The sequence below is a fragment of the Dermacentor andersoni genome, chromosome 5 (assembly GCF_023375885.2).
Source record: "Dermacentor andersoni chromosome 5, qqDerAnde1_hic_scaffold, whole genome shotgun sequence".
NCBI classification, from domain to species: Eukaryota; Metazoa; Arthropoda; class Arachnida; order Ixodida; family Ixodidae; genus Dermacentor; species Dermacentor andersoni.
The window spans coordinates 153,922,830-153,933,981 of record NC_092818.1 but is presented as its reverse complement, the minus strand read 5'-3'; the positions used below and the strand labels follow the sequence as shown (position 1 = coordinate 153,933,981).

At 42.9% G+C, this 11,152-nt stretch overlaps 1 protein-coding gene across 4 annotated transcripts in view; it reads right to left on the bottom strand.

The window, feature by feature from the left end:
- Positions 1-11,152, bottom strand: part of LOC126531417 (beta-1,3-galactosyltransferase 1-like) — a 55,115-nt gene that overhangs the window by 4,503 nt on the left and 39,460 nt on the right. The window lies entirely within an intron of this gene.

Below are 11,152 nucleotides of genomic sequence, written 5' to 3'. Positions count from 1 at the left end.
ACTTTCACACTTGTAGGTGAGTGGTTTCTGATATTCAGTTATCCCTCGCAAGAACCCATCTTAACGTTGTACATTTGCACGCACGCCAGTCATGGTAGCGATGCGTGCGATAACCATTTGGTCGGTTTTGCGACGCTCAATCGCGGAGTGCACTATTTGTTTAATTCATGGTGAGCTGCCTTAAGGTCTAGCAATAAAGGTATAATGCTACCACCCTACCAAGCTCACCCCGTACTGCAACATACTATATACTGCATCAACGATTTGTTACGTTTAGCATTACTCGCTTAACGTCACCACTCGTTGAATAGATGGTATTTTTAATAAACTTCATGAGGAGGTGAAACAGCTCTCTCATGAAAATCCAGTGTCCATGCTGGAAGATTACGTCCGTTACCTTAGTGCGCGGAGCCGCTCTATAATTCAGTCAATAAAGGAGGGTCTTGAGCAGTTCCGCTACTCCTGGGCACTCTAACAAGTGATGCTTCATATCCCTATGAGCGTAGCCGAATGAACACGCCGGTGAGGGCGACAGTCGCAGCTCGTGCCGCCACGTCGGCGTTCACTCTGACTGCGCGCGAATACGATGTACTAGTAAGGCTTTCGATCGGCCGAGTCCCTTGGTCATGCAAAAATAGTATGATGGGGACTCCGACGAGTGAAACTGTTTCACTCCTCGGGGATGCTCTCGTCGTCGACCTGTACGTCAGTACTTATATGTAATCCCGTATCATGCAGGAACTCCGGCTATGCTCTGTAATGAAAGTCGCCTTGAATACTGCTGGCCACTGCACTTAAAAGAAGATTTGTAAACACTCAATTCCTGGTTTAGCACAAATTATATTGCGGTGCTAGTACACTCTGCTAACAAATTAGATGACCGTTTCAGCGACATGGCAGACCTTATGCGTGACAGCTGGTGTCAAAGATGACCACTGACTCACATATGTTCCATAACACGATGTAAAAATCGTCCTCCTTTGGAGTAATCTTTTAAAACTCTGGTTATAGAGTGGCGCCGAATTTCACGAGTTGCAGCTTGTGCAGCAACTGCCCGCGAAACGCGGCCATGCTTTTCAGACAACGCTGTTTTGCATACCACGTTTGATTATGTGCGTGAGCAACGTGTGTGCTAAATTATGTGATGGTTTGTGCGTTACCCCGACCTGCTTTTTTTGTTTGAAACTCTGAGTATTCATAGCATATATTTCTTTAATGCCTTCACTTCTGACCCTGTTTTTCAATCATGTTTTTAAGCATTTTTGCGGTTCCCGTGTCTTGGTGTAGGGCTGTATTACACTTTGCCTTGATTGTTTTCCAATTGTCTTTCTTTCTTCTGATGCCCCCCTTACTAACTGCAGCGTATGGAGCCTGTAAGGTATATCGAAATGAATAAAAAGACTCAGGCAGCCAAGACCACAGATTCAAAACGCCGTCCAATCGTTGCATTTTCATTGTGTCCTTTTTTTTTTCACTCCGCCAGGTGCTTTTTCATAGCAGGAGGTTCTCAGTAAGGTTACGAAATAACTATATGAAAATTTGGAGAAATCGCGAGCCTTCGCCCCATGCCGTTAAACAAGAGAACAAACTCTTCTCCCTGACTTCCTTATCTCCTTTGACCCTGTACTGCCCCCCACCCCCAGCCCACAACACTATTTCTTCGTACAATTCGGGCTCCTTCGCTGAGATCGCTGTACTCGTATACATTGCTGTAGAAAAGTTTCCGAAACGTGTACAAAAAGAAAAAGAAAGGAGCGAGAGAGAAAAAGCAAGGGAACGAACTGAACGGAGGAGGCGAGCGTATCGAAACGGTTCGCTTCCCACGCAAGGCTTATCGGCGACTGGATTTCGTCTTGGAAGAGCGAGCACGCTGGATGCCTGCGGAGCCGCTATCAACACCAGCCGCCTTTCTCGCGCCTCGCCGAGCTGGCTGCGTACGCGCGGCACCACCGCGATGGGCTGAGAATCTAGGAGGCAACACTCCTGTTAAGCTTCCAGCTGCAAGTTATGCAAGAGCCTTTCTCTGCTCTGTATATCTGTTGCACGAATGAAAAAGAAAGAAAGAAAAGCGCTTTCGCCTTTGCAAAATAAGCTTCTTCCTGCATGGTATACAGTACAGCTGCTTTTGTGAAAATTGACTTCACCCTGGGGAAGAAACAAAAGTTTTGGAAGGACGAAGTTTATACACCGTAGGCTATAATCGGACGCTTTGCCGAACACGAAACCCCGAACGTTAGCAAGGTCTAAAATGCGTTCCGCTTTCATGAAGACGGCGAGGACATGACATCGAGGGTCGTGAGCTACGTGCGGCAGGAAAATGAAAAAAAGAAGCACAAACTTCCCGTTTCGACCATGCTATGCACCCTGTTTTTTTTTTTTGTCTTGTTTTTTTTTTTTATTATTTTTATTGCTTTAGCGAGAGTAGCAGCACATTAGCCCAATAAAACGAATAAAAAGGCGCTCACAAATATATGATTTTGTAAATCCGCAAATAGATTCGCATGCTCAGTTTTGTTCTCTTGATAACTGCTAGACAGAACTGAAGTGGCAAGAAAAACTTTGTAGGCGAGCAACTTTTTGCTCTGCTGAGCGAGGTAACTGCGTAGTTTCTCGATCATATCCGATTGCGCCTGGCGAGCTTTACTTTACACTTTGTCGGCGTCCACAATGCTGCTGGCGGTTGTACGAGAGATAGGGTCGATCTAATTATTTTCATTCCTTTCTTAAAGGGACACTAAAGTGAAAAATGATTTCTTCTGCATCAGTAAATTACCTTTCTACAACACCAAAAACACCCCTCTTACAACGATAAGACGTTTGGTAAGCCAGAAAAAGCGCAAGAACGAAATACGGGCGGCGACGCCTACTTAAGTTCCCGCACCTGGTGGCTGTGACGTCATGGATTTTTATGGCATCTTCTAGGCCCTACTAATTATATATAGCGGTACAGGTTGACTACATTGTGTTCTAAAGGAACCAAATATTAAACATGGAAAGTTTCGGGAACCTTTACTCAGCCAACGCTGCCCAAATGCGAAAACATACTTTGGAATCCCTGACGTCACGCTGACGTACCGGCGCTGGGGTTTCGGCGCGAAACTCAAATACCGATACTTGGACCTTCATTTTCTCATCTAATAAACAAACTATCTTTTTGAAATGACTGCCTGCAGGATTCTGAAACAATGCTTCATTAGTCTAAACTGTTTTATTCTTTCGCTTTAGTGTTCCTTTAATACTGCCAGTCCCGTGCTGGGATATTACAGGGACGAATGCATCACATATATAAACACACTCAGTGCTCGTACTATTGTTGTACACGTACAACAAGAGAAGGTTTAACTAAACAGCCATGTGTAGGGTTGTTACAGGGGTGGAAACATCCCATATATAAATGCACTGAATGTTCGTAAAAACCAATCATTGACAAGTGCAGTCAAAAACAGGTGTAACTTACTCAAAGAAAAAAAACAAAGAAAAAGGCATAACGCCAAAGGTGTATGCGATAGAAACGTATGTTTTATTTACATCTAGTCAGCTTTATATTGCCTATTCTGGGGAGATTCACGTATTCTGTACCGGCGCTAGTTCACTTCATGAATTTCACATGGAGCAAGTGAAAAAAGAACAAAAATTATGTACATCCAACACACACGTATGAATCTGTCTGAAGCGAAGCTCCGTGAAACGGTTACACAAAGCTGTAAAACTAAATGAGATGTGTACGACTCTCTATATTGTCATCCATGCAAGGTGTACTCTCAGGAAATGTTCACGTTTATACACCGTGCAGGTCCCAATTTTAATGTGACGCAATGTTTATGTTTATGCGCGACATCGTTCACCATCTAAACCGAGATGCAAACAGCAGTTCGTGCGAATGCACACTCTGAGACGTCTACGTAGTGACGTCGCGAGGACGAAGGTGATGTCTGTCGAGGGGTAGAATGGTGAGGACAGATATGTGCTGAGAGAAGTTCGACGCGAGAGACGGCGGTATAAGGTTGACCCTTATTCTTCCCGTTTCATTCCTGCGTCCGTGACCTAATGGGAGCTGATGCGCGCGCACATGTTCTGCCGCGAAAGTGGTCTGTCGCGCACGTGCTAGGCCACGTGAGGAACACGTGCCTATTTGGCAAGACAGCAGCCTCGGTCCGGAAAGTCTTGGGGAGGTACTCTAAAAAAGCTTCGATTTAAACGTTGAGAGCGCAATCACGAAATCACAAATTTTTTTCACCCGTGTAGCGCTGCATTCATCAATGCTGCGAGAACTTCACACACAAGAACACCGCAGACCACGTCTTGGTGACACTTTTCTTATACCATGTCCGGACGTGAAGTGTATTAGCACGCACGAAGTGAAGAGACAAATACCACCTATGTAGCCTTACATACACCCCTGCATAAATCACCGTCAAAGAAAGTCCTGGTTTTCACCTGATGGAGTGGGAGTGCGCATTGGTGGACTAAGCCATCTGAATGAGATATGATGAAATAAATGGCAGGCAACGTGCCTGGACATTACTTTCACGTTTCATAGTTTCCGTGCGTTTTGAAAAGGCACCTGTCGTTTCAGTACCGTGTATCGCTGACCATAAGGTCACAGAAGAGTGAAATTGTCCCTAAAAGTGATCTGTCCAGAACACGGTTCCTCGTAGCTTAGTCGCTAGACTGCACATGACGAGATCCGGGGGTGCTGCGGTTCAATCTCAGTTCGAGCAGGAGTGCAGAGAGAGAAAGAGACAGGTATAGGGATGCAGAGAGAGAGATTAGATGGGAAAGGCAGGGAGCTAACCTAAAAGGATGCTTCCAGTTTACTACACTAAGCTGGGGAAGTGATAAGGTTGGAAATAAACAAGGAAAGAATGTGTGGAGAAAGAGAACAAACGCGCGATTAAACAAAAGTGAGCGCAGAATCTTTACGTGGTGTATTATGTAAAGAACATACCTAGGTGATGCTTCAAATTTAGTTCGATGATCGTTATCACCTGTCTGCGGCGAACCGATGAATCGGGAGATCAGCGAGATTATCAAACCTTTATTAGAGTTGCGGCACTCTGAGAAAGCCTGCCTTCAGCATTAAAAATCATTTGAGGCAGTCTGCAACCTCTCCACATACATCTTGTAGTGTTGTGACGTGTTTTGTGCGTGTTATGTGTCTGTGGCATGCAGTGTATACATATAATTTCATTTTTCATCATACCCATCTGGAGCAGCAAGCTAGGCAAACCAGTATTAAATAAAGAAGCCGTGGGTCTCTCTCTCTCCCTCTCTCGCGCTCACTCTCTCTGCGTATGGCTTTTAATATACTTTTATTTTTGTCTATAGACGAGACACATACGATGCCTATTGAAAACGCCGATCTGGAGACAACAGTAAAGCAAAGGTGTTTGTTTCTTAAGTTCAAGGGACGTCTATAGATGTGTATAAACGTCACACACACAAAACAAAATAAAAGGAAAAGACACCAGACTCCGCGATTTATTCGACTCTGAACTCATCTACTCATCTAATGGGCCAAATTGCGCCAATTCATAGAGCCGTCACCATGGTCAAATTGGTAGTACGCAGGTAATACTACCGTCAAATAATTTGGTTGAAATTATTAACTTCAGCATACATAACAAATCTGCGCAATTTTCGCATTATACCAAAGCTTCTGTAATGCTGCTGATCAGACACATTCTACGTGCGGGGGTTCAATCAATCAATCAATCAATCAATCAATCGATCTTTATTTAGCATTCATTCATTTACAAAAAATGAACACTAGGACAAGAACTAAAAGCTGCTTTTTTGCAGCTTGACAAGGTTCTTGCCCATATCCATGACAACGGGGACAGAATAATGTTTGTACACTTTAGTGTGTGCAATGCACAAATGTATAAGTGAAAAACGTGTGAGGCGAAATGTACAATCAGTGATACAATATGATACAGTACAAATGACATATATGAATATACATTATATATTGTTATATTATATATTATATTATATATTGTGATTTGTTTTCTATATAAATAAGTTTTCGTCAATCTTACACAATCCTAAATTACTTTGGCAAGGTATTAACGTTATTATAGGGAACAGGAAGAATTGTCTTCCCTCTGAGCTGAAAGTCAATGGGGTGAATTATGCTGGAGTTTCACTTGCCAATATGCTGAATGAACACTTTTTAGTTGCCGGAGCATACCGACCCTCTGCTAGCTGTCATTTCAACTCGGTCTGTTGACTCATACTTACCCTCTTGCAGTACTGAATCTATATTCTTGTCCCCTACTTCAGTGGATGAAGTTATTTCTATCATTAATTCATTCAGGAACACCTGCTCACCTGGAGATGACGAAGTTGCTGCTTTTCCTATCAAATGTGCTGTAAATATTATTGCTGGCCCTCTTACGCATATTTGTAACAGAATGCTTCTTTCTGTTGTATTCCCTAGCAAATTAAAAGTCGCGCGCGTTACCGTTTTATTCAAAGGAGGCAACAAAAATGACCCAAATAATTACCGTCCTATTTCGGTATTGCCTCTGTTTTCGAAGTTAGCTGAGCGTATACTCTATAGGCGACTAAACAATTTCTTACAAGCTAAACATCTTATCTGCCCCCAACAGTATGGCTTTCAGGCCGGTAAATCAACAGAATCTGCTCTGTTAGATATTAAAAACTCTATAATTAACAATTTTGAAACTAAGCTTTTTTCTGTTGGAATTTTTCTCGACCTGCGCAAAGCTTTCGATTCTGTGCAACATACAATACTGCTCCACAAATTAAAGACTTACGGGATCCGTGGAGTGGCAAATTCACTTTTGGAAAGTTATCTAACTGCACGGATACAGTACACTCAGATTCATGATGTAAAATCCAGTTTTGGTATGATAAAATTCGGTGTCCCTCAGGGTTCAATTCTGGGACCACTTTTATTTATTCTCTATATTAATGACATTGTAAACATTCCATTAACTCCTAATATCATGATGTATGCCGACGATACTAATGTCTTTTTTTCCGGCTCCAGTCTCCAAGTACTTGAACACCAATGTAATACCTGGCTTGAGGAGTTAGCGGTTTGGCTCTATGTTAATCAACTTCAATTAAACGTAAACAAAACAAAGTTTATGCTCTTCCATCCAAAAAACAAACCATTAGATCATCACATCAAACTATTTTTTAATGACTTTAACATCGAGCAAGTTCATAGTTGCCGGTTCCTTGGTGTGTTTTTTCGTAGCGATTTGGGTTGGAGTGATCATATAAACTACATTAGACTAAAAATGGCCAGATCTATTTATGTTATTTATCGTGTTAGACATCTCCTCCCACTACAAGTTAAAAAACAGTTATATTTTGCCCTTGTTCAGTCTCACCTGGTGTATTGCAACCTAGTGTGGGGTACATGCAACAAAACTGATTCACACAAATTGCTTTCTCTCCAGAAAAGAGCTCTACGTTTATTAAGTTCAAGTTCATCTGTTGAAGCAAATCTTTTCGAAACATTTCATGTTCGCAATTTCTTTCATTTATACAATTTTAGTTTGGCTCTTCACATTTTTTATAAAGTCAAGCATGACTTTAACTCTTTTTCTAATACTTATAGTTCAAGAAATGTTGCGTATGGTCTACGTTCCGTTGCCCTATCTACTGCAAGACCCAGAACAAATTATGGTAAACAAACAACCGATTATCAAATTATAACATTGTGTAATGCCTACCAGTCTCTTACTCAGATTGCTTTAGAAAGTTATAGTGTGTCTGTATTTAAGAAAAAACTGACGATTCTTTTCCCCCCCCCGGTTAAATTTCAGCTAATTTCTGTATACTTAGCTTTTTTTTTTTTTTGAATGTGTATATTATGAAATGTTTTGTTTATTGTTAATGGATATTTATTATTGTCTATCATTAACTATTTTCTATTGTTGATCATGTTTGCTCATTGTTTTTTTTTTTCTTTTGTCCATTCGGCCCCCGTGTCCATGATGTGTGATCGGGGTGTAGGCCTTGTCAGGAGGTATGCTTGGTCTACCTCCTTTAGCCTCACCTCGAGGGCATATTGTATATAATATGGCCAAATAAACATACTACATAACAGAAATACATAATTATTTTCAACTGCTGTAAAATTTATCATATAACGTTTTCTTGACATGCAGAAACATAGATAGCAAATGAAGATGTGCGTAAATTTCTTGCAGGTTACATCCTATATGCGAAAATGGCATCAAAATGAAAAACTACTTAATTTAAAGGAGGTAAGTAGTGACTTCCCCTAGCCAAAGTAACGTTAAAAAAACGCAGTGCTGTCCTAATACAACTATGCAGCCAGCTATGCTTTATCTTCGTTCCATTAGTTTGTGATCCGGTCTCATGACAATAATATTTCCGCCGTCACTGAGGCGAACGGCCCGAGACAGCCGCCAACTGCAAATGCTTCCGCACTTGGCCTTACGTCATCAGTTTCCAGCGCCCTCTGCGAGACAAACGTCTACACGAGGGTGACTCAAATAAATAAGGTAACAAGATCTATCGCGCGCGGAGTAATCACTCTGTTTAGTCGCGTTTTCTGCCCGCGTAGCAGGAAACGACCACAGCACGCGAGCGCCTCCGGGAGGTGGAGCAGCCGTTGCATCAACGCAACGGAATATTAGTTGCGTGGCTGTACTGACGGAAACGGGGTCGAACGGGATGGGTGCGATAAGGTCTTTCCGCCTAATGCGGAGCACACCAGCAGAAATTTACGTTACCATTTCTCCCGGTGCACTGTTGCACTGTCTATTTAGTATTTTAGTTTGTGCTATTGTTTGCGGTGTGTCGCGCAGTGAAGAGCAAGGGAGAATATTTTCTTTACCATTATAATGTTTTGTTATGCTGTACACCAACTGCCATTTTTTCGTTCGTGTTCATTGCCTGCAGAACTGTCACCTTTGATTTCCTGATATACCTTCCTTCATTCACTGCATGTTTGCTGCGCAGCCGACCATTCTGTTAGATGGGCTTCCTTTAACAATGCACATCTCCGGTAGGGGACATGAGCCCGGACAAGTCAATTATATTGGGCTTTTTGCCTATGCTCTTGACACCTGTGTTCACAATGTCAAATGAAAATTTAATTTTGAGCCATTTGAATCGTTTGCATTTTTACCGGATAAATGTGCACCGTTGTAGTCCGTGCATAAGATTTTGTCTCTGACTTGCTTTTCTTACCTTGCTTTTTCAATGACCTTGCTCAAGCGCCGTGAAAACCAAATTTACATTAAAGTGCGCGGTCATAAAAAAAAAAAAAAACAGCGCTCTTTCCTCAACCGTCGCTGTAGCTGCCAGTGCTTGACTCTCCACTCGCCCACAGATACCTACACTCTTGCTTCAGAGGCACAAGCGCTTCCAGCCAGATTGTCCTCATAGCAAGCAGTCAGTACAGCAGCAGCAATAACGAGAAAGAAATAAAAAAAAATGAAATAAAGGACGACCGCAGACGGTCGGGGCCACCTTCAAAAGGAACCGCCACAATGCTGTGTTTTATGAGCCCGCGACCTTAGCACACAAAGAGACATCCGTGCCGGTACCCTTTCTTTCGCAAAGCTCTTCCTCATTCCGTAAAATCGCGCCTTCCCCTCGCAGTTGGGCGTGCACAACGAAGAAGCCACAGGTACCGTTCTTTTATTCTTTCGACTCCAGCTTTAATTTATACTTCTACGTTGTTCACGATTCAATTTCTTAACTTTCTTAACTTTTCTGAGCTGCGACCGTGCTCCAAAAATTCAGAGTAACGCAGCAAGCTGAGTTGAGTGCTGCGTTTGGGTGCGGCTGCGCCTGAAACCGCTACGCAAGCAGAAAAAAACGTTCATTTAGGAAGCAGTATGTAACTACTACATTCGAAATTGCCAAGCATCTTGAGAAAAGGCTACTGGGCCACACAAACTTAGCTTAAAGAACGAGAAAAAAATCGATATTAGGACTCTAGAACAGCAATGAATGGAGTAGCATATTGAAATGACCGGCCGTTAATGCGCGAAGCTTGAGCCTTGTCTGAGGGCCAGAGTTGTCAACACCGAGTGCAGTTTCTTCGTGCTGAAATTTATGTATGCTTTTCATGCATGTATTGCGCGTATCAATAAGGCGGCGTGACGCCAAACCCCATCCACGACACGTAAAATTCTCGCTTCTCTAAACCATCGCAGTGTTCTCAATGTCCAGTTGAAGGACTTTCTTTTGTGCGTGTGTGGGTGTGCGGTGCAGCCAGTACAAGGTAGCAGAGAGGGAACAAGACACACATACAGCGTTAGCTTCCTGGAAAGTTCGAAACTTTTACCTCTCGCAATTTACGTCACAGACACGTGTCCACTCAAAGTGCTCACAAAACGAACGCTGAAAGAACGTGATAGCTCTGCGAGTTAACGCCTGCCTGTGACATAAAGGGGGGGAGTGGGAGGAAGGAGGTAAAAATTTTGGTCGTTTATTTTTTTCTTTTTCGGGAAATAAGACCGTTCTTGGAAGTTAGGGCTGTGCGGTGGGTATATTGTTCCGTCTCTGCGCCCTCGTACTGGTTGCTCTACAATTAAAGACATTCGAGATGATATACCAACAAGCCCAAATTTCAACACCGAACTATGTCCTGCGCAGACTTTTAAAGTCAGTAGCTCCCTTCAACCCTTTCGCTCGTCTGCATGGTGGTCGATGGTGGTCGGACTTTTACTGCCTGCATGAAAGAACCGGTGCAAAAGGCATGTGCTCTCGCGGCTTGCAGACTATTTATGGGTGTGGACTATAGATGACTTTGTTTTTCAGATAGGACGCGCGCTTGACAAAGGCAAAGCCAGACTGTGCCTGCAAATGTTTCTAGGCTTAATCACTCAGCGAGATCAGCTCCAACATTATCGCCACTGAGCAGGAGCAATGTTTTCGACCCATACCAGCACCTCGTTTATAGCACCTCGCAACGCATTTATACGTGACCTCACATATGCGCAAAACATAAGATTAGTCGTCACGGCACTGAATATGCAAACAGCTTTCACGGCATTGTTCAAGCTCGGTGTAATCGAGCGTGTGTAATAGCTAAAGGTTCTGAAGCTGATGAAGACAGTGAGGAGTCATTCGTCAAACCTGACATGCATGGTATTTGTTCTGACAGCCCCGACTAGAGTGATTTTGAAGG